At 44.8% G+C, this 23,856-nt stretch overlaps 1 long non-coding RNA gene across 2 annotated transcripts in view; it reads right to left on the bottom strand.

Annotated features, from left to right (window-relative positions):
* LOC138513910 (uncharacterized) overlaps positions 1 to 23,856 on the bottom strand; it is a 519,082-nt gene that overhangs the window by 95,281 nt on the left and 399,945 nt on the right. The window contains exon 6 of one of the 2 annotated variants that reach the window (XR_011281843.1): positions 10,189 to 11,574. The exons of the other annotated variant lie outside the window; for it this stretch is intronic. This is a non-coding gene — a long non-coding RNA (uncharacterized lncRNA). Of the gene's footprint in view, positions 1 to 10,188; positions 11,575 to 23,856 lie in introns of those variants that run through there. 2 annotated transcript variants of the gene reach the window in all.

Here is a 23,856-nt window from a genome sequence, read left to right as displayed (position 1 = left end):
CGTGGTACTTCACATGATTGGACATTGTGGTTTTGGCATTGTTTAATTTGGGGCACCTACCTGATTCTTCGGTTGTCTGCACTCCTTTCTCCATCCCTCCGACTCCCTCTATACTCTCCATTCCAATGGTGGAGGCACAGATTTCTTCCCAGGGGGTCAACTTGATGGGTGATTCCGATCCCCCACCGGTAGCTGTGGCAATGTTGCGGTTGGCAGAAAGTATGCTACGGACGCAGATCCGCAGGTCATCCCATCGCTTTCTGCATTGCTGTGGGTTGCGGGGTGCGGTCCCCACCGCACTTACCCGCTGTGCCACCAGGGCCCATATGGCCTTCTTGTTCGCAAGTGCCGTCCTGGTCATTTGCGTGGAGAAGACGGCGGCAGCATTCTCCTGGAGGGTCTCTGTGAGCACGGTGAGTTCCTCACGGGAGAAGTGGACCTGCCGCTTGCGGTCGCACGCTTTCTTCGCAACTTTTCCCATTATTCTTGGTTTCACTAGGGTGGCTAAAGGGTTGGGATGTGTCTCAGGGTAGTGTTTTTAATGGTTGTGTGGAAATAGTGTTTTTATAGGTGTACAGCGTTATGTTTCCCGTTCCGGGACCATGTTTTTACTTCCGTTTCCGTATATTTCCGGTCACCGTACTTTCCGGTTGCCGCTCATTGCGGTGACCGCTAAGATGGGTGGCGGAATTGCACCTAGGGCGCCGTACGGCGGCGGTGTGGGCCGTTTTGGGGTCATTTCCGCCATCGCGGACTTTGCACTTCCGCCATGGCGTGGTGCTCGTGCCCGATGGGTCGGAATGAGCCGCACTTTGCTCCGTCGTGCAATGGCGGAAACGCCATTTACGCTATGGCGGTCCGGTCGGTCGATTTCCGCAAGGGTCGTAATGAGGGCCAGTCTGTCTTTGCTGGGCATAGCACCCGTGTAACATCCTTCCAATTGAAATCAGTTGCTCTAGACTTCGTCTGTTCAAATGTAGCATTTAATGAGCGCTTCTTTGTCTTAGTACTTTTGTCATCAGATGGATTAGATATCTCACAATAACGCATAGTTTCGGAGGTGATCTTATGTTGATAAGATTTGGGCGTTATCATCAGTATACGCTTGGAATTTCGCAGGGATTGTGCCTCCCAATTGCGTCCTTATCGCCAGAAGAGGAGTACCTCGCCATGACATCCTCTTGCATGTTAAGATGCAAAAGTTGGGGTGAAGGGCACTACTGTGTTAATAAAGGGTTGGACACACTGGGCCTCATTACAAGTCAGCCGGTCCGGAAAGAACAGTGGTGGTAAATCTGCCACCACCATTCTTTCCGGACCGGCTAATCTCAAGTTCTGCAGGTGGGAGGTGTCACTCCCGCCATGTCTGACCTGGAGGGTTTAACACCACCCGCCTGCAGGCGGACGTGGAAACACCAGCACCATTACAGCATGGTGCTGGTGTTTCCACTTCCCCATTCCCATCGGACTCCATGGGAATGGGGATTTAGCGAATTCCGCCTCCGGAATTACCGGGGTCACTGGGTTTGTAATGCCCCGGTGATTCCGGGAATCATGGAGGCGGAATGGTAATACGAGTCCGGCGGTAACCTGCCGGTTTTTCCCACACGGTTACCGCCGGACTCATAATGAGGCCCACTGTTTGTTATATTCCTTAAAGGTAAGAGCACTTAATGGTTTTACTTATCTTAGAGAGTATTTCTGGTGCAGAAGGGTAAAGTCTCAAGGCCACACAAGACTTGTAAAAAGACATACAAACAATACACGCTGTTGCCAACAGGTGACACTTATGTGCACACTTGGGGGACTGTAAGTCCCGAAGTTGTTTAAAGGTGTTAGTGAGTGGTGTTCCAAAAGATGGACATCACGTGACATGCCATTACAGTAGTAAGTTCAGAACAATTGTCATCAAATTCTAAAGACATACACCTAAACACTTAAGCTTAAGCTCTAAACATTTGTAAACAACACATGATAAGATGTAGTCCTATAAAGAATACCATCAGTCATCACTGTACTCCAAAGTTATAATCATGTTAAAATAGTATTGATTTATACTTTTGTTCATGTGAAATAAAAATTTGTTTACAAATCCAAAGGTAACAGTACATATACACCTCCGTGTACCGAGGTATCAATGTTCCTACAATTTGGTGTTGTACAAATTAGGCAAATGTATATAAAGCAATTCAAGCAACCAATAAAATAGATTGTGTTACACCTCCACACAATTCAGCCATAAACAATATAAATGAATTAGACAAATATAATCATCCAATAAGCTCCACTTGAATAGGAACATAGAAACATTCTTGCACGTGCGATTCTGCGAACGTGGTGTATGCGCTCAAGTGCCCATGTGGTCTTTACTATGTGGGCATGACAATGAGAAAAGCCAAAATAAGGTGGACTGAACATAAGTCTAACATACGGACAAAAAAACTTAAAATCCCCAGTGGCCATGCACTTCATAGACGCTAGACACAAATTAGCCCAATTGAAATGTGTCATTTTAGAACAGATTAAATTGGGCAACAGTGGTGGGGACCTGCATAAGAGACTGTTACAAAGGGAAATATTGTGGGTTGACCTACTTGACTCGCTCAATCCGCGAGGCATGAATTGCAAATTTGATCTGCCGTGTTTTCTATAGCCTTACAATGATTCTGTCTTCTTGGGATAAGCAATTGGAGATCAAAGATTGTTAGTGGGTTAAAACCAACAAGGTTTTTCTGTATATTGGTCCAAGAGAACTGTCCCAATTGAGCATGAGGAGCTCAGTTTGTGAGTGGATAAATGTCCGAGAGGGTTTGTCTGCTCATCTATGCAGAAAGTGTAACAATACTAATAGGGTAGGTTACAGTAGTCCCTTTACTCTTATATACGCATGTATACTTTTATACAGTTGCTGAACCTCTGAATATAGCACACAAGATCTGCTAAACATGATTGACCAGGACCCCGAAGACACGATTACCTGTCTCCACGGTACTTCTTAAATTCGAGGACTGATGTGAGTTCCCGTTAAGGGTGGGCATGTTGCAAACTGACAATTGTTCTCTAATCATGGCTCTATTTGAAACAAGCAGGAGTAGGGCGCCCAATCTGATTCATTCTGCTGACTATCCCTACGTCCTGGGGAAAAGGGGCATGTATCACTACGTGCCAACCCTTAGTGCACTCCTAGGGGAATTATATCCCAAGTTTGTTAGTGTTGCAGGCACGAGGGGTCTGATAGAGGTCCCACTGCTTGCTAGTCAATAATTAATTGTGGCTCTCGTTATTACAGTTTAGATTTAATCTAATAAGGTTGTGGAGGGTTTAGATGAGCGTCTAACAACAGATTCAATATTGATTTAACTCAAATAATATGACATAGGCTTATTTCCATAACATAGCGTATGTGTAACGCTCACCTGATTCCCACGGAGGCGCTGATCCCGGCTGGGCTGCTATCGTTTCTTCAATTGAGAAGCGTAGAGCTCGGACGACTCTCAGGACTGGGCTTCCTCTTATCGAATGTCTGACTTGCAGGGTAAGTTTTCTGCAGGTGGAAGAAAAAGGGTTAATCACCGTTTGATGGGATTCCTTCTCCCACCAATCGCCAGTTTCTCCCACAGCCTAGCTTTCTACTTGTCTCGGCGAGCTCTCACCTTAGGCGTATGAATGCTGAGCTCTCCATCCTGCGTCTGGTGCAGGGGTTCGTGGATTCCAGTTACGTCACTGGATGAGTTCAGTGTTGAGGCTCAAGTCTTTTGCGGACTTACTTGTGGCACTGGTGCTGGGATGCCGAAGAGCGATGCCGCCGTTACTGCACGAGCGGATGCCTATAAGTATACTGTAGTCTTTAGGCTTTAAAAGATGGGCACCTCAATAATGTCCTTTTTCCTTTGTTTCAGGCCTCGGGATGCTGTGGGCGTAGTTTTCCGTTGCCGCTGCACGTGCCGATGCACGTAAGTATAATGTTCGTTTGCCGCTTTTAATGGCACCTCTAATAATGTCCTTTTTCTAGTTTTCAGGTGCCGGGATGCTGCGGGCTTTATATCCGTTGCCACTGCACGTGCCGATGCACGTAAGTATAATGATCGTTGGCCGCTTTTAATGGCACCTCTAATAATGTCCTTTTTCTAGTTTTCAGGTGCCGGGATGCTGCGGTTGATGCGGCCGCTTCTGCGCGTGCAAAAACTGGTAAGTTAAGATGAATGCGACTGCCTTCACCCGAACCCCTTTTTAATTATGTCCTTTGCCTTTCAGGTGCAGAGAAGCTGCCGAAGAGAAGGCCGCGGTTAGCTCCGTTGCAATCACGGATGGATCAGGTAAGCGGGCGTGGCTGCGAGCGAGTTGCACTTTTCTAACCTTATTCCGGGATCTGGTAAGTATTGTTCTGTGTCTTTCTTCATCCACAGGTTGCTGCGCGGAAGCTGAAGATGACTCTGGACCTGGAATGCAGGAGCCGACTCGGTGAGTGTCCTGCTGCTGCTGCAGAATAACGCGAAGCACGTGTTTTCCATTGGGCGTGGTTTAAATATCAGAGAAGTGCTTCCAGTGTGTGTTCTTCCACCGGTTCCACCCAGGTAAGAAAAGAGTTCCTGAATGGAGGGAATAGTTCCTCCCAGCCCTGATGGCTGGGGACTTCAACCAGACTGGATTGTTCTGGGTAAATATGCAGCATGGTCTGCCTCAGGTAAGTCCACCCAAGCATTATTACACTGTTTATCAATATGAGCCCGGCGCCTATGGCGCCGGGACTGAAACCCTTCATGAGCCTGGCGCCAAAGACGCCAGGACACGGTCCAAAGGGCCCCTGTAGGGGTCTGCTGGGTCCGGAGTAGTGGAAGACGGGTCTGCTTCCGAGGGCGCTGGGCCAGTCCTTGCCCCTCGGGAGTAGCGCCCATGACAGCACCCCCCCTCAAGGCCCCTCCCAAACTTGTCCTCCCCGGGGGTTTTGGTTTATCGGGAAAGGTTCGGTGAAATTTCTGGACTAGACGAGGAGCATGAACGTGGTAATAGCGTTCCCATGACCTTTCCTGAGGTCCGTAGCCTTTCCAGTCGATTAGGTAGAATAGCTTCGATCTGATGATTTTAGAGTCCAAAATGTCTTTTACTTCAAATTCGGGCTCCCCATTCACTTGAATGGGCTCTGGAGGATTGGTCAATCTGGTTCCAGGTTGCATGGGTTTCAAAAGAGATACGTGAAATACAGGATGTATTCTCATATGGGTTGGCAATTCTAATTTAACGGCCACTGGATTAATTATGGCCGTAATTGGATATGGTCCCAGGTATTTGGGGTTGAAGGTGCGAGGCCCTTTAAGCGATAAATGTTTGGTGGACAGCCAGACTTGATCCCCAACCTGGTATTGAGGGGCATTGCTTCGGTGTTGATCTGCTCCTTTTTTGTACCTCTCTTTAGCTTGTTGTAGATGTGCAGTCGCTTCCTTAAAAGCTTGGATAATAACGGTGTGCAATTGATCCACGGCGGGTGTTCCAAGATCTTGAGGTGGATCAAGGTTGGAGGTTCGAGGATGAATCCCATACAAGATGTAGAATGTACTCTTCCCGGTACCCAAATGAACTGAATTGTTGTAAGCATATTCAGCTATCCAAAGGATGTCCTTCCAGTTACTCTCCGACTGTTGTAGCATGCATCGTAAATATTGCTTGAGAGTCTGGTTTGTTCTCTCGGTTTGCCCGTCGGTCTGGGGATGATGGCTGGTCGAAAGTCTTACATCGATTTGAGCTAATCGACAACAGCTACGCCAAAAGTGGGAAATAAACTGGCTCCCCCTATCTGAGATTAGTACTGACGGGAAGCCGTGTAGCCGGACGATGTTTTCAAGAAATACTTTGGCTAGGACTGATGCTGAAGGTAAGCCTTTTAGCGGAATGAAGTGGGCCATTTTAGAAAACAGGTCCACAACAACAAGAATGGTGTTGTACCCGGAACAGGAGGGTAAGTCTGTGATGAAGTCCATGGAAAGGGTATGCCAGGGACACGGTGGGATGTCTAATGGTTGCAGAAGACCAGCCCCCTCTTCTTCTGACCCTTGTTTTGAGCGCACACACCGCAGGACATCACAAATTCCTTTATGTCTTTTCTCCACAAAGACCACCAGAAGTGTCTCTTCACCTTTTCTGTGGTTTTGGCAATGCCAGGGTGACCCTCAATTAATGAATCATGATAGCAGGAGATTACCTGTCTTTGTAAATCGGCGTGTGGTAGGAACAATCGTCCTTGGAAATAAGGCAAGTCATTGCTTACGGTGAAATCTTTTCCTTTTTGTAACCAGTTCAGTAAGTCTGGTGAGATTACAAGTTGTTTAGTTTTTTCTTCAATATCCTCAATGGATTGTGAAGAAATCAGACCCACAATCCTTTGTTCAGGAATTATTGGGACAGGTTCTGGATTGGCAACGTTATCTCCCATTCCAATTCGGGAAAGAGCATCCGCTTTGCCGTTCTTGTTGCCGGGGCGATAAGTGATCACAAAGTCAAATTCAGCAAAGAATAGAGCCCAGCGAAGCTGTCTGGAGGATTGAGCCTTGGCGGTTTTCAGATACTGCAGATTTCGATGATCGGTGATCACTGTGACAGTGTGTCTGGCCCCGAGGAGATAATGCCGCCATGCCTTAAAGGCTGATTTAATCTCTAGAAGCTCTTTGTCTGTGATGGTGTAGTTGATCTCAGGTGCCGAGAACTTCCGAGACCAGAATGCCACAGGATGCAGTTGGTTAATCTCTGGATCTCTTTGTGATAGGACTGCTCCCATTGCTAAGCTTGAGGCGTCGGTTTCAACGATGTAAGGGAGATCCGGGCGTGGGTGTTTCAGTATTGGCGCCGAGGTGAATTTAGCCTTTAGCTCTTGGAAGGCTTGTTCTGCTTCTGCGGACCATTCAAAGCGTTTATTTTTTCTTAAGAGGGCGGTGATGGGTTGTACCACTCGTGAAAACTCTGGAATAAATCTACGGTAACAATTGGCAAAGCCTAGCATGCTTTGAACGCCTTTCACGGAAGTAGGAGACGGCCATTTGAGGATAGCATCTACTTTTCTCGAGTCCATGTGGACTCCTTTGGGTGTCAGAATAAATCCCAAAAATTCGACCTCAGTGACATGAAAAACACATTTTTCGAGCTTGGCAAAAAGTTTATGTTGGCAAAGTTTTTCAAGGACCGCCCTAACATGATTTCGATGGTCAGCTTCTGAAGATGAGTACACAAGAATGTCATCAATGTAGACGACAACGCAGACATCAATGAGCTCTCTGAGGACATCATTCATAAAATATTGGAAGGCGACCGGTGCATTGCATAGTCCAAAGGGCATCACTTGGTATTCAAATAGCCCATACTTAGTGCGAAAGGCCGTCTTCCATTCATCTCCTTCCTTGACACATACCAAGTGATAAGCTCCCCGGAGATCAAGCTTAGTATAAATACAGGCGTTTTTTACCTGGTCAAGGAGTTCCGGGATCAGAGGTAAGGGGTACCGGTTTTTTACTGTTATCTGGTTCAGAGCACGATAATCTATACAGGTTCTGAGGTCACCTTCTTTTTTTGGTACGAAGAACAGAGCCGAGGATGCAGGGCACTTCGACGGACGGATAAAGCCATTGGCCAGGTACTGGTCTAAATACTGTCGCAGATGAAGGTTCTCAGGCTCGGTAAGGGCGTAAATCCTACTGCAAGGGGGAGTTGCACCGGGTAGCAAATCTATCTGACAATCGTATGATCTGTGGGGTGGCAAGGTGTTAGCCTGTTCCTTTTGAAAAACATCTTGGAACTCTCGATACTCTAGAGGTAATTGTGGACCGTCAGCCGTTACTGACGCTAGGCCAATGTTGGGTCGTGGATAACAAGTTGGTGTGCACTCTGGGAACTTTATCGTCTTTGCTCGCCAATCAATCTGAGGATTGTGTTTCTCCAACCAAGGAATCCCTAGAATTACTTGGAATTGAGGAGCCTTGATCACGTCGAACACAATTACCTCCTGATGCCCGTCTTGGCCTAGTATTGTCACTTCAGTAGTGGTATGGGTCACTGGTCCGGAGGCGATTTCCGTCCCATCCACCGTGGTAATGACGTCTTTAACCACCTTTGGACAAAGAGGTAAGTTCATCCTGGAAGCCAATTCGCGGTCCACAAAATTTCCAACTGCTCCGCTATCAATGTATGCCTTAATTGCATGCAAACGATCCGGTTGCTCTGGGTTTACGAGGACCATTGGCATTATGAAGTGCGAGGTCAAAGAACTGGTTTTTACGCTCGGCAAGCGGACCTCTACACTTGTCGGGCGAGGTTGTTTCCCGGCTCAGGCTTTTCAGAACTCTTATCAGAAGCTCCCAATGTCTTCTTAGGTGGTTTCACCGGGCAATCTCGAAGAAAATGTCCTGATTCCACAATAGAGACATAGTTGCATTTGTCGTCTCCTGACGCGTTCTTTCTGGGTTAGGGGACCCTTTACAACCCCAATTTGCATAGGTTCGACGGCTTCAACTCCTTTGGTGTGACTTTGAGGCTTAGGTAACACTTGTGTTTCAAACCTGGATCGATCCGCCTTTCTGTTTTGTAGTCTGTGATCCAATTGGACCACCAAATCAATGTACTCTGAACAATCCTGAGGAGGATTCACTACCTGGGCAAGGACGTCTTTGAGTTCGCCACGCAAACCCCTGTGAAAAAGCGTGATTCCTTTGTCCTCAGGCCATCTGGTTTCCACGATTAGCCTATTGAATGATGCAATGTAGGCCAAAAGATCTTGATTGCCCTGTCGTAGGGAAAGGAGTTCGTTGTCCAGGGCCTGCCCCTGGGAATGCCTTGCAAAAAGTCTTTCCATATTTGCCTGGAAGGTCGGGAAATCACGAAGGATCGGGTCATCCTGTGTAACCAGAGGGATCGACCAATCAGCGGCACTGCCGCTAAGATACGAAAGCACAAAGGCTACCTTAGTCTGGTCAGTCGGAAAGGCTGCAGGTCTACAAACAAAGTGCAATCGGCATTGATTTATAAACACTGCAAACCTTTTAGGGTCACCAGAGAAGCCTTCAGGCAGTGCCAATGGCACATTTCCGGGTAGGTTAATTTGAACAGGATTGGCTGAAGCCGCTGGGATATAGCTCCCTCCTGAATTAGGTAGCGGGGTTTGCCCCGCTTGTGTCTGTAATAACTGTCTGGCGAGATCATCAGTTTGTTCTTTTGATATTATCAATTCCCTCCTAAGGGCATTCGTTTCCTGGCGCGCAGCATGAACTTCAGCTCTTAATTCCCCTAATAACTGGGCCAGTTGGTCTGTGTCGGAAGTTTCCATAGCGCCTGGGTAGGAGGTTATTGGTGGGCTTCGCGTTCTGTAACGCTCACCTGATTCCCACGGAGGCGCTGATCCCGGCTGGGCTGCTATCGTTTCTTCAATTGAGAAGCGTAGAGCTCGGACGACTCTCAGGACTGGGCTTCCTCTTATCGAATATCTGACTTGCAGGGTAAGTTTTCTGCAGGTGGAAGAAAAAGGGTTAATCACCGTTTGATGGGATTCCTTCTCCCACCAATCGCCAGTTTCTCCCACAGCCTAGCTTTCTACTTGTCTCGGCGAGCTCTCACCTTAGGCGTATAAATGCTGAGCTCTCCATCCTGCGTCTGGTGCAAGGGTGCGTGGATTCCAGTTACGTCACTGGATGAGTTCAGTGTTGAGGCTCAAGTCTTTTGCGGCCTTAGTTGTGGCACTGGTGCTGGGATGCCGAAGAGCGATGCCGCTGTTACTGCACGAGCGGATGCCTGTAAGTATAATCTAGTCTTTAGGCTTTAAAAGATGGGCACCTCAATAATGTCCCTTTTCCTTTGTTTCAGGCCTCGGGATGCTGTGGGCGTAGTTTTCCGTTGCCGCTGCATGTGCCGATGCACGTAAGTAAAATGTTTGTTGGCCGCTTTTATTGGCACCTCTAATAATGTCCTTTTTCTAGTTTTCAGGTGCCGGGATGCTGCGGGCTTTATTTCCGTTGCCACTGCACGTGCCGATGCACGTAAGTATAATGATCGTTGGCCGCTTTTAATGGCACCTCTAATAATGTCCTTTTTCTAGTTTTCAGGTGCCGGGATGCTGCGGTTGATGCGGCCGCTTCTGCGCGTGCAAAAACTGGTAAGTTAAGATGAATGCGACTGCCTTCACCCAAACCCCTTTTTAATTATGTCCTTTGCCTTTCAGGTGCAGAGAAGCTGCCGAAGAGAAGGCCGTGGTTAGCTCCGTTGCAATCACGGATGGATCAGGTAAGCGGGCGCGGCTGCGAGCGAGTTGTACTTTTCTAACCTTATGTTTATTCTTTGCAGGTTTTGCCGGTGACTGGATTCCGGGATCTGGTAAGTATTGTTCTGTGTCTTTCTTCATCCACAGGTTGCTGTGCGGAAGCTGAAGATGACTCTGGACCTGGAATGCAGGAGCCGACTCGTGAGCGTCCTGCTGCTGCTGCAGAATAACGCGAAGCACGTGTTTTCCATCGGGCGTGGTTTAAATAGCAGAGAAGTGCTTCCAGTGTGTGTTCTTCCACCGGTTCCACCCAGGTAAGAAAAGAGTTCCTGAATGGAGGGAATAGTTCCTCCCAGCCCTGATGGCTGGGGACTTCAACCAGACTGGATTGTTCTGGGTAAATATGCAGCATGGTCTGCCTCAGGTAAGTCCACCCAAGCATTATTACACTGTTTATCAATATGAGCCCGGCGCCTATGGCGCCGGGACTGAAACCCTTCATGAGCCTGGCGCCAAAGGCGCCAGGACACGGTCCAAAGGGCCCCTGTAGGGGTCTGCTGGGTCCGGAGTAGTGGAAGACGGGTCTGCTTCAGAGGGCGCTGGGCCAGTCCTGGCCCCTCGGGAGTAGCGCCCATGACAGCATGCAGATTCATAGATCCTAAAACATGTCTGTCAACCCAATTTTCTGACACAATTTTCTGACACAAAGTATTTCGAAATTTGAAAAGTAGGAAAAAGCCCTCTATGGGTTATTTTAATTGGTAAAGACACACCATTTTTTATCAAAGTGTTTCAGAAAAAACAAGGTTAAAGCAAAAGTAGTTCACATCACAAATTCTGTTTAACAAACTTTCATTCGTAAAACTTCAATCCATATACTAGCAAAGTCCTTTCGTAAATTGTAGCAAGATGAAATCATACAAGTTCTTTGGTTTAAAGTCACCAATCCAAAAAATAGCCTCAGGGTTTTCTTAGTGTATTGCCAACGCGTTTCAGACTTTACAACAGTCCATCTTCAGGGCTAATGATGCTATTTGTTCCAAAAATATATATGTTCTTAATCTCAATTCCTAAGGCAAAGAAATGGAGAGTATTATACTATTAGTGTTTCTTTTAACTGACTTAATATTAGCAATCTCAACTCTAAGGAGTTAAACCTCAAAATCTTACATAAAATACGACTAGCACAACATATTTATGAAAATTAGACTGAACACACCTCCTTATCGGTGCCCACCTCCATTTTTGTCCTTTGAACACCCCTTGTAGGTAGGTTTGACTGCACATCAACCGTTGTGTGAGTGGTCCTTTTCACCTCACGAAGACTCTCACAAAAAGAACTTCTAGAGAAGAAACAGAGAGTATATGAGTATATGCTTATTAGAGGTTCTGGACATATTATCTCTCCATACACTGTTAGACAGACCTATTTAGATTGATGAAAGGTGTACTGTTATGTGTTACATCTAAAGAACTGCATATTTTCATTTCGAAACAGGTGGGTTTAGCCTCCATATTGATTACTGACATATACAAGCGGTGCTCTAAATAACTTGTCCGCAGCGATCCGTTGTCTTGGCAACGGTTCCTATACTGATCACTGGGATCGCGCAACATGTTTAGAATGTCCCTGGATCCTACTGTGACCTTTTAGTTGAGTCTTGTCAGAGCATAGAACGTAGTTAAAAGGTAGAGGCACAGGTTGTTCATACATGAGGAGAGGCAGTAGCCCATAGTAATAAACTTTGTCCCATACCAAGATAGTGGAAACAGTCATTTGGCACCCATATATACAGTTGAGGTTCGGGCCGCGCGTCGTGTAGATGATCGGCTCTGATCCTGTGCAGAGCAAACTCTGGTGAGTTTGCAATGTGCATTTCCATCATGTAGATTGATGACGAACAAACGGTATTCTCTTTAGTATAACGGTACGGGCCACGGTTACTGTGTGACGATGTTAGATAGCTAACGCTTTGTTACAACAAGTTGATTTTAAAGTAACCACCTCTCACCGTGTTAATTTTCATGAACATTAGCTTATAGCATATGCGTTACGGACATTGACGCAGCGCCTCCAGAAAACTCCTCACCTTTTTATTTGCTCTTCTTTTAATACTCTAGTGGTGAGCAATTCCCTTATTAAATAGTCGACCCACATCCACCCCACCCTGGCTGGTACAACAAGTATGACAGCCGGGTGAGTTAAAGCTTGACCCTCGGGTCTATTCCACATTATAAATAACCATTGATCATTGTAGATTATATATGGTTCATTGACATTCATGTCCTTGACACACAGGAAACTGTGACAGCACCAATCCTACAAATTGAGGGATTTAAGGTTAGTGCTTTACTACATATTTTTACTAGGGAGATATATAGAATATGCCCACCATAGGCAAATAGACTAAGTGAGTCTACTCATTACCTTTTAGGTGTCTGACAGAATAGAGTTCAACTTATGAAATGTATGGAACTTTGAGCTCCCAAGCCCTGAAGATAGATTCCTAAAATCCGAAATACGTTGGCAATTGTGATTTCAGGTGGAGCTTATTGGATGATTATATTTGTCTAATTCATTGATATTGTTAATGGCTGAATTGTGTGGAGGTGAAACACAATCTATTTGACTGGTTGCTTGAATTGCCTGCCTTACATACTTTTGCCTAATTTGTATAACACCAAATTGTATGAACATCGATGCCTCAGTACAAGGAGGTGTATATGTACTCTTAACTTTGGATTTGTAAATTCTTTTTATTTCACATGAACAAAAGTATGAATCAATACTATTTTAACATCATTATAACTTTGGAGTACAATGGTGACTGATGGTATTCTTTATAGGACTACATTTTAGCATTCATTGTTTACAAATGTTTAGATCTTAAGTGTTTAGGTGTATGGCTTTAGAATTTGATGACAATTGTTCTGAACTTACTACTGTAATGGCATGTCACGTGATGTCCATCTTTTGGGACACCACTCACAAACGACTTTAAACATCTTCGGGACTTACAGTCCCCCATGAGTGCACACAAGGGTCACCTGTTGCCAACAACGGGTCTTGTTTGTAAATCCTCCTGCATGTTGCCACCCCTGGGTGGATTATTGGTTAGCAGCCTCACCTGCCTAGCCTCATGAGAAGGGATTCTCCCTTGGGAAGAAGTGACTCCATCTGAAGGATAGTCACACTAGCCAGTCCACAATTTTCAACTCATCTACCATGCTGATACTACTGAAGTAATTACAGTTCTTCAAGTCACTCATGATATGACATAAATGAAGTAACATTTGTCCACTCTGTGCTGTCCGCTGCGGACCTCATGGCAGCGGTCCATTGTTCTGGCCAGTCAAAAGGCTGGATACATTATCTTACTCTCTGTCTGCACTGTAGGGTGTTGAAGTTTGGCACATTTTATATCATTTGAACAAGGGATTGCAAGACATTCTGATAGGCACTGTTACATGCAATGGTGCATTACTAGCAGCAAACTCCCTCATTCTCTTTACACGAATTCAAGGTGGCTGTAGGGATGATCAATCAACCGGGGTAGAGGTCAGACTGTCCTCTAGAGATAAGGGGACCCTGGTCTGTCTGCTATTGCTCTCAGGGAACCTAGTTGGCATTCAACGGCCCACAAGTTTAGACCTTAATTTGGGTCCCTGCCTATATCATCTTCTTGAAAGTTCCCTTCTTATCTTTGGCTCCGTTGTTCCCCTGCAAAGTATCCTATGGGGAATAATTCTTTGGATTGGTCTTGAAAGGGCCTACATATAGCAGACCAGGAGCCACTAAGGAGTTTAGATGGACTTTCTGACTTGAGGCTGGTGATGGGCTTGGGGTCCTGGGAGTTCCTCCATGCACCTCTTCCATGAAGCAGGTGGTAACACCTGGCCTCGAAGGTCATCCCAGTCCCTTCATCCAGCGTTTAATATGGAACTTCATCACAAGAGGCATGATGTCAATAGTAGTTTGAATGTCATGTAGTCACAAGTTGAAAATTACTCTATGCCAAGGTTTAATAATGGTTGATAAGGGTGGTAGTCTGGGCTATTATTGTTCTTGCACGTAGTAGATGTGTGTAAGCATGTATTTTATGGAGAATTATTGTCAATGTATCTTAATGCAGGTATTCATGAGCACATTGCACAGGGAATACTGATTGTTCCAACATTTTATAATGATAAATTGTGATTTTAGAAATGGCACTTAAAACAGGTATTGTGCATTCGCTTTTATTTATAACATAAATAGTAGCAATACAAAACTACAAAACCCTGAATGCCTAGTACAAAGGAGTTGACATTCCTTCTCTTTCCATTCTCGTCAATGAATGGACAGCCAACATCATAACCTCAGTGAGTGCAGGAATAATTATCTTTTCAAACAAAAACTCCCTGTAGGGAATGGACTCCTGGCACGAACAACAGCGATAAGCATTTCCCAATACCAACATCATTCTGCAACCGTATTTGACTCTTTTTATAAGAATGCAGATGTACCACAATCCCTGTGGAAAGGAATGAAAAAGACAAATGATGAAATTAGGGGAGGCAAAAGAACGGAAGTGGAGAGTTAATATTGAACTTCTGTGCCATTAATAAAGTAATAACCTTAGATCGTAAGTATTAGGAACTATTGATTTTTTGAGTTATGACATGGAGCATTCTTATTATGAAAATGTAAACCTCATCCAAAATCCCAGCCAAAGTGTGCCCAGTAGGTTTACAATAAACAAGCATGAAAAACAGTATCCTATGACTATAATCCCTGACCCTGAGGAAAGCCTCCAGCCATGCCGTGCCCAGAATATCACAGGGACCTAAAATAATGAGCCATAGATACATCCACCACCCCATTTAGCCATGTAGCCAAATCGGGAAATTAACCTAGATAAGGCTGTTCGAATTACATAGTAAGTAGTGCGGGCAGATGTTCTCAGATCTTTGGTACAAAGTCATATTGTTACAAAGAGCACACAGCACATCATTCACAAAACCCAGAGAAAACTGGATAATCAATGATCCTAGACAACATGTTTCACAATGGGACAGCACAAAAGACAAATCCAGATGCACAAATTAGCAACTAGATACATTGAAAAGGGAATGAGAAACAAGCATCTCCGGCATGGCTAAAAGAGCCTGCAATGTGCATTGCCTAGCTATTCCTGAAATAAAGATACAACCAAATTAGCACTCCATAGGCAAGGTTACTTTGGTTGAGGAGGGAGTTGAACGCAAACATGTCTACACACTTGATGATGTTCCCTTGCTGGCGAGTAGAAATATCTGAGTTGTAGCTCTTCACTGTTTAGTGGGAGTGGCCTCTAGCCAAGTTAGCCAAACAATTAATAATGCCTTATCAGGTCTGTGTCTTTCTTAACTGGTTACAAAACTTGTGACACATCATTGAACACAGGTGTTCCAAGGAGAGGCAAAGGATGTGAGACAACCTGATGTCCAGAAATCCTATAGGAATCTCAAAGCCAGCAAAATCCAATATCACCCAGGCTATCAGCGCAGCAAAACTGACAACATTTTAAGAGGAAACACTCCCTCTGAACTATCAACAAAGCTGTAGCAATAGGGCTACGAACTGTGATATCTGCATAATTTCCAATGTTAATGGAAAACAGGCCTGTTTTGGCCAAAAAGGTGTGATGAAAACCAATGATGCCCCCTGATTCTAGATGTACAGAGTAATTCTGGGATTGCAGACGAATAGGAGAAATGTGGAACAAATCCATTGACCCCCAAATTTGAAAAAAGGTTAACAGACCTCTGCATCGAGTTTTACCCACCAACTGTACAATCAGGGTAATTCAATCCTTAGACAGGCGACAAGATAAAACTATCAGTGACAGGCATCTTAGTCACTGGCATCAGACAGATGATGAGAAAAGCAATCAGCCACCATTTTGCAAGACCCCAGCTTTTATTCTTCTTGGACATTGATTTGCTATTGGAAGGAAAACCCTTAAAATGTCTTTGATATTGTACCCCCAGTAGGATAATGTAATAAACCATTGAAATGCTGTTGCCCTAATGGTGAACTGCTCAATGAAAGAGAATCCTCACAGAGCAGTGAACAGGAAAGGAGCCAACAGGCATCTCTGAATAACTGATATGAAACCAGTGCTCCTTTGGAGACCATTGACGGCAAGTCAAGATTAGATCATGTCTGGCACTCCGACTTACAGTCGAGGTTTCCTTCGAAGGAAACAAACAATCAATCTTTACATTCTGCTGTAAAAGAGGGAACGATTGCCTGTACTGATGAAGAGAGAAGACCAGCTCTGAAGAAGATTACTGGCGAAGTCAGCAGTTGTTTTGATTTGCGTTTGGCTTGATAAATTATATTTTGGCTCCTGTAAACCAAAGAGAGTCAATTAGGAACCCCTGCAATTCCATTTGTTGAGATGCCATACATTCAGACTTTTCTAATTTCAGGATGAAACCCCAGCTGTTAACCATGTGCATAATTTCCTTCTGAAATGTGGCATTAGAAAGTATAGAGGTCTTGAAAAGATCCATCTAAGTGCCAGGGCTTAGGTCTGGATGCCTAGGGTAGGCAGCTCTGAAGTTAAAGCAGCAGGATAGATTCCTGAAGATGAGAGCATTCCTCTGTTGGAGTCCGGCCCATCAGTACACTGTCATCCAGGTAAATCAATAAACACATCCCTATTACTCAAGGGTAACATAGAACCAGCTGAAGAAGTTTTGAGAGTATCAGGGTGCTGATGAAAGGCCAAATGGAAGACAAGTGAAGTGAGGAATTTACAAGTCCCACAGTACTAGAGGACACCTTTGTAAAGACCAAAGAATAAGAAGGAAGATAATCATCCTTGAGGAGCTAACTTACCAACCTGTCACCTGACGTTAGTACATCATTATGCAAAGCAAGTCTTAGAATTTTTAATTGAAAATATAACACAAAACCATTGAATTCCCCAAGTTTGAAAACCCTGTTAAAACCCCTGGCCTTTTTCTTTAAGCAAACACATATTGCTGAGACATCCCTTGGAATGCCAAGCTGCTGTCTCCACTGCCTGCATCAATAATAACTCTTAGCTTTCCTGAACAATAAGGTTCTGAGCTTCTGCCGAACAATGTAAAGGGGCCCACCAGTAAGAGCTGCGTGGGGGCTGCAAAACCATGAAAAAGTTTCCAACAGCCAATTAGCCTGTGTTATCTGAGCCCATTCATACAAAACAAAATTAATGGAGTCTGAACCATAGTATGAAATAGGAATAGGGATTGAACACCTAGCCTAACCTTGAATCAACCAGGCCAAAATCCCTGGAGAGGTCAGGCTCACCCCCATGCAGAAAGAAGAACTGCAATAACTGTAGGTTACTTTTTAAGCCATAAGGGTGAAGGAAAAAGCAGTTCAAATGGATCTTACCTTTGCCAGCAATGGCAAAAACTGTAAAATGAAAAATAAAATGGGGGAATATTGAGCTCAGTCTAGAGAGGTAAAGGTAGAGACATTCTTTCCTAATTGTTTAATACATTCTTCCTCAAACGAAATGTCACCAGTTTGTGATCCAGTTTCACAATTTCCCTTGAAGAGAATGAGTCTCATTAATATTTTGGCTGTGTGGTAAAAAAGTTCCCACCACTTTTTATGCGGGTAACAGAATTACTGCTGTTTTACCACACCACGAATTCTGAGTTTGGAGGAAAAGTGGAGGAGTCACCTGCAAAACGGCGACTCCTCCACTTTTCCTCCAAAATATGCAGATTTACCACAGACAAGCTCACTGCCTCGTAATTGCATGGTACACCACTCGTAGTCGCATGGTAAGCCCACAGAACTGAATGGCAGTAACAGTAAATGATTTTGGTGGTAATTTGCTAGATTTACTGCCAAATTACTGCACAACTGTGGCCCAACGTCCTTAGCTACAACATTTATGATACATTAGTGTTTCCTAAGATACAAAAGGCATGCTGACCAAGCCATACAGAGACTCTGGTTCAACCAGGGACCACTATACCCCATCTTCTTCAACTAGATATAACAGTTTGAATAGGGGACCTACTGGGTCAATAAGTTTATCCTTGCAAAAACACAAGCCTTGTCCACACTCTACTCATGACCTTTACTGTACTTTGAAAAGAACAAGCTTTTTTCGGGATCTACAGTAGGGGTGACTGCCTCTTTAACTGAGCATAAACATATATAGATGTACCCTTGCTCGTGAACAATACTCAAGGTAAGAGTTGGGGTGGACCAGTTCAAGTATTAAAGCTGGTCCAAAGACTCGCTTTAGCAAAGTGGTTGGTTGCTAAATAGCAGATCCAATCGAGATCCAATCGGTCAAAGACATGTACAAACCATTCACTGTGTTCAGAAATACATAAATGCAAAAAACAGAGATTTATTTTCTCATACGGACTAACATATAGTGCATAGATTTAAAAAACAGTGCTGTACAGTACAGCATACATGTGCAGAAACAATATTGATTCATCATGACATTACTTAACAAAAGAAAAGTGTAATATATACAACAACCAAAAAGCAAAAACAAAAAAAACAAAAAAAAAAAAAAGCATAAAAAGCTGCATGGTTAGTATACAGATAGGTTTCAATAATTTAATTATTGTTTGACAATATACATGTTGATATAAGTGAAGAAGTGTTATTCTAAATCAATCCAGAATAAACAACTAGAAAGAGACAGGGGGGACTAAACAGTTTCCCAAATCTCATTAAATTTACTAATCTTTGGGTAATTCCTTTTAATGGTTAATATTTCTTCCAATTATGACAATGAAATGTTCCAGGGTCTTGGGGAAAACAAGATATCTTTTAGGCCTCTTTAACTGAGACAATATACCTAGGACATTCTGCTCTCAATCTACTCTAAAAATACAACACTTTTATTTTATGATGAAAGGCCTGATATTTGAACCCTGCATGAGGAAAAGGGAGCTTTCCCCCAGAATAAGGTCACAGAAGAGACGAGTGATACAACATAGGGATGTAAAAGGTATCAGGAAGGCATGAGTTACAGCGAAGATTTACACCCACAGCTTCCAAGTGTTCTTTGGTGTGTGATTCAACCCCACATCAAAGAATCATGTCCCATTAATGTGATCCCAAAGCAGAGAACCCACTTCAGGTATCTTCACCAAGCATATATAACGAGGTCTAATAGCCGCTTCCTATAAATGAGACCCTGAATGAATAGAAATAAGTGACCATTGATGGTAAATCTCTGTCATTGCCCGGGATGAAGGGGTTGTGAGGAAAAAGCACAACAATCATCCATCTTAGTATCATCCAAGTATTTCCTCCCACTTGGGGATTTTTTGTGTGAGGATCAACAACCCTCACCAGCCAAATTCATACTGGAATGTTGGGTAAAGAAGCAAAGAGGTTTCAGACACAGACAACCCAATTACCCTGTAGCGCATATATTTAGTGATAGGTGAGGCTAATGCTTTCCGATGTCATCCGCCATGGAGGGATCAAGAAATGCAAGGAACTCATTGTGCCAAATGTCCTCCCGGGTACCCTGGTCTGGAGCTTGTTAGCAGGAAAAACATGTTCACAGGTTTCCATGATGCATAAATATATAAGATGGAGAATTTTTCTCATCCCCAAAAGTCAAGGCCTGCACTCCAGAATTTTCTGAAACCCAAATCACGCAACAACTGGAAATCACTACTCCTGCACCGAGAATTTGGATGAGAATGAGCTGAGGAAACCTTTGTTGAAAGATAAGGTCCCTTACTTTAAGTTAATACTGCCACGCAAGTCCCTTCCCTGGAATGCGTGACTTGCGTCTTGAACTAAATAAATCGCCACCCACTGTTTTACCAATTTCCAGACCTTACTTGCAAACGCTGGTGAGAAAAAGCAAACAAAACAATGTTGCAGAATCACAATTGGCCTCATTACGAGTCCGGTGGTAGCCATGTCAGAAAAAACGTCAGGCTTCCGCGGACCCAAAATACCATTCCACCTCTGTGATTGCCAGAATCACCGTGGCATTACAACCCTGGTGACCCGGTAATTCCGGAGGCAGAATTCCGTAAATCCCCATTCCCATGGAGTCCAATAGGACTCCATGGGGACAATGGAAACACTGGTTCCGTCTATGACAGAGCCGGTGTTTCCATTTCTGCCTGCTGGCGGGTGGCGTTACTCCCGCCAGGTCAGACCTGGCGGGAGTGACATCTCCTGCCTGCAGAACTCGGAATCAGCCGGTCCAGAAACAACAGTGGCGGAGGATTTACCGCCACCGTTGTTTCCAGACCGGCAGGGTCATAATGGGTTCCAATGTCCTGTATTTAGAGTCGGGTGGCAGGTGTGCCCTACTGGGAGAGCACTTAATTATCTTTAGGAGAACTCATAGCAAAACCTGCTGAAGCTTCAAAACTCTGTATATATGAGAGCTCAAGACCCACAATAGGTACACTGCAGCCACATTGGCATCTTTAAAGCACCTTATTTTATTTATTAATTTATGTTTTGTTTGCTTTTATTATTGCTTCTCTGCAGTTTTACAGAAACAATGGAAAAGAGCAAATAATAATCTATCTGTAGTCCGTAAGCAGCTAGAAAAGAGGGCTGTTGGACTGCAGGGCCATGATTAGAGGCTCCATTCACTAGGGTTTCTGGTTATGGTTATGCTGGTTTTCCTGTTTTTCCTGGCTGTTTCAGTATTTATGTAATTTTAAAAAAGAGGATCTATAATTGGATGCAATGTAAAATTCACCCCTAGGTGACGTATTGTATTATGAGGAATGCTCCATAAGTTATTACGGCATCCCATACAATGAAATTGCTTAGGTTGGCATTCAATCTAATTTAAATCAGTCAAATTCTGGGAGAAGGTAAGGCTGATGAGCGACCTGACTATGACAAGCTGATCATGTTGGTAAAGGCATCCCTCATCTGGATAATTGTGCTTTGCACAACCAGAAAAGAGTGTCATTCTTTGCAGGCTGTGTGGAAGACAAGTCTCCACTGACTGAAATGGTCACCCAGCCTCTCCTTTACTCCTCAAATACATGGTTATCCCAATGGTGCTGTCCATCTCTTCTCGTACTGCCTCTATTAACATACTGGGCCTCATTACAACTGTGCCAGTCTAGAAACAACGGTGCCGGTAAGTCTACCGGCATTGTTGTTTGAGGACTGGCACAGTACAACTCTGCTGGCGGGTGCCATCCCCCCCACCAGGGTCAGACCTGCTGGGTGGGACGGCACCCGCCCGCAGAGTTCTCACAGAAGCACCAGCACTGTTTATTAACGGTGCCGGTGCTCCCGTGTCCCCGTTCCCATATAGTCCTATTGGACTCCATGGGAATGGGGACTAACAAAATTATCGGCACCTGACTTCCCAGCCACTGGACTCGGAATAGCCTAGTCGCATCGCGAAATCAGGCACCAGTAATTCATTACGGGTCCGGCGGCTACCTGCCGGTTTTACCGGCACAGTTACCGCCGGACCCATAATGAGTTCCACTGTCTTTCAGATTTGCATCTTTCCCTCTGGGGGCCTTGTCCTTTAGGGAGATCTGAAGTGTGTGTGGTTGGGGGGCAGCACTGTCAAGAGGGTTAAGGGATCTTAGACGTATGTGGATTCTGGTGGCCAATTGATTTACATCATCAGCAACAATGTCACTGCATCCTGTCCCAATGGAGCCACCTGAAAGTCTTTCCCAAGCTGTGATCATCTAGGCAGCCCCAAAAAATGGCGCATTACACCATAGATGGACATGGGGAGGCTGTGCCCATCCCATAGATATTTGGACAGCTCCTTGTGTGTGAGAGGTGGATTAACAATGATTACACCTGAGGCAATGGCAATAATAGGCTTGGAAAAAGCCAGTGGCTCATTGATAATTGGGCAAAGGTGGGATGTTCCTTCCTTTGCCCCTCAATGCAGCCAACCATGGAAGCATTTATGCACGGATGGACACTTGTTTACTACAAATAGCGTGGGTGACAACTCAAATCCAACACACGTCTTGGTGGCTAGAAGAGGTGAGTTCTAGCAAGGAGGGTGAGGATGGATGTGTCATCTTGACAGTTAGGAATTTCTTCCTAGGAGGAGTGAAGCACGGCAGACAGTTAGGTGGGACATTCAATTATTACCATTGGGATATTTCCTTCACCCCTAAGGTACTCATGCACTTTCAAGTCTGCTGTTTTCACCATCATCATCTTATCCATTAATGAATGTGCCTTGGAGAAACATTTGCTGCTCACTCCCTTAAAGGGAGTGGACCAGCAGCGATTTCAAAATAGGTGTTGCTCATTTTGGTGAGGAGGAAGTTCACCTTTAAAGGACATTGAGAATCCAATGTGAACACAACATCAATAATGGCACTTGGGATTGAGTTGGAAATATCTAATCTACTGCAAATCTACTCGTGGAAAATGGTAGTGTCCAATAGAAATGGGGCATGGTGTTTGGCAAGTTTGCATTGCGACAGCTGATATTATTGTATTTCAGGAGATGTGGGATCTTAGTGGCATTCATAATCCAGGGAACTCTATCTGTACATCAGCAATTCCATCAGACGGGACTTTCAATGGGAGGTCTATTGTTGTGATTTTCGACTCACCTTTCTCTGGCTACTAGAGATATAATACACCACCTAATTTTGGAGAGCAGCGGGTTATGTACATTGGACATTATAAGTAGTTACATCTCTGAAATCAGAGTGGCTGGTCCACCCTCCTCCACCAGATTGTCTTAACAATCAGCTGTCCTCCTTGGATGAATCCTCAGGAAGCAACAATGTGGCGTTAGCCCCCACTTCCAAGGGCTGGAACGGGGATAACGGCCCGGCAGCTCAAGTTAATGGCTTAACAAAGTGAGGGCATTTAACAAAGGCTCCAGGCTGTTACACCTTGTTCCAGCCCTTGGAATGGGGCGTTACAGCCATTAGCACCCCAAGTTACCAAAGCCAGTACCTAGCGAAGCACCTTGAAGCACCGCTTTGCCGCAATCTCCATTTCTGTTGCTGTTCACCGTGCAACTTTCTTTTGGCGTCCATTCCTGTCTTCTAACAATTGAGCACTGTTTGGGTCAATTGGAAGTAGCTCCTCCTACTTCCTGTGGAGCCTTTAAGAATACAAGCCTGTGCGCACCAGCGCTCGTTCACCTAGCAAAGCACCTTGAAGCACTGCTTTGCTGTGATCTCTGCTTCTGTTGCTGTTCATCATGCAACTTTCTTTTGGAGTCCATTCCTGTCTTCTAACAATTGGTACATTGACTTTATCTAGAGACTTGGCAATATTGTGGACAAATAGTGCATCAGTGCTATGTTGCAATTTTATTTATTTTTCTGTTTGATTTTAGAGCACTGTTTGGGCCAATTGGAAGTAGCTCCTTCCACTTCCTGTGGTGCCTTTAAGAATACGAGCCTGCAGGCACCAGCTTGCATGCACCTTGCAAAGCCCCTTGAAGCACCACTTTACCGATTCGCTGTGGTCATCGCGGCCGAGCGGTGCCAGTGCTGATGCTGTGCTGCTGCTTGTGGTGCTGGCTCTTGTTGCTGCGGAAGTAGGTACAATTTCACCCTGCAATGTCTAATTTGGTCACCATGAAGCGTGGCATATATACGCTGCACACTGACATGCCGGTGCC

The sequence above is a fragment of the Ambystoma mexicanum genome, chromosome 12 (assembly GCF_040938575.1).
Source record: "Ambystoma mexicanum isolate Mex_15411 chromosome 12, UKY_AmexF1_1, whole genome shotgun sequence".
Classification (NCBI taxonomy): Eukaryota; Metazoa; Chordata; class Amphibia; order Caudata; family Ambystomatidae; genus Ambystoma; species Ambystoma mexicanum.
Note: the sequence above shows the minus strand (reverse complement) of the source record. Positions and strands in the feature narration are given on the sequence as shown.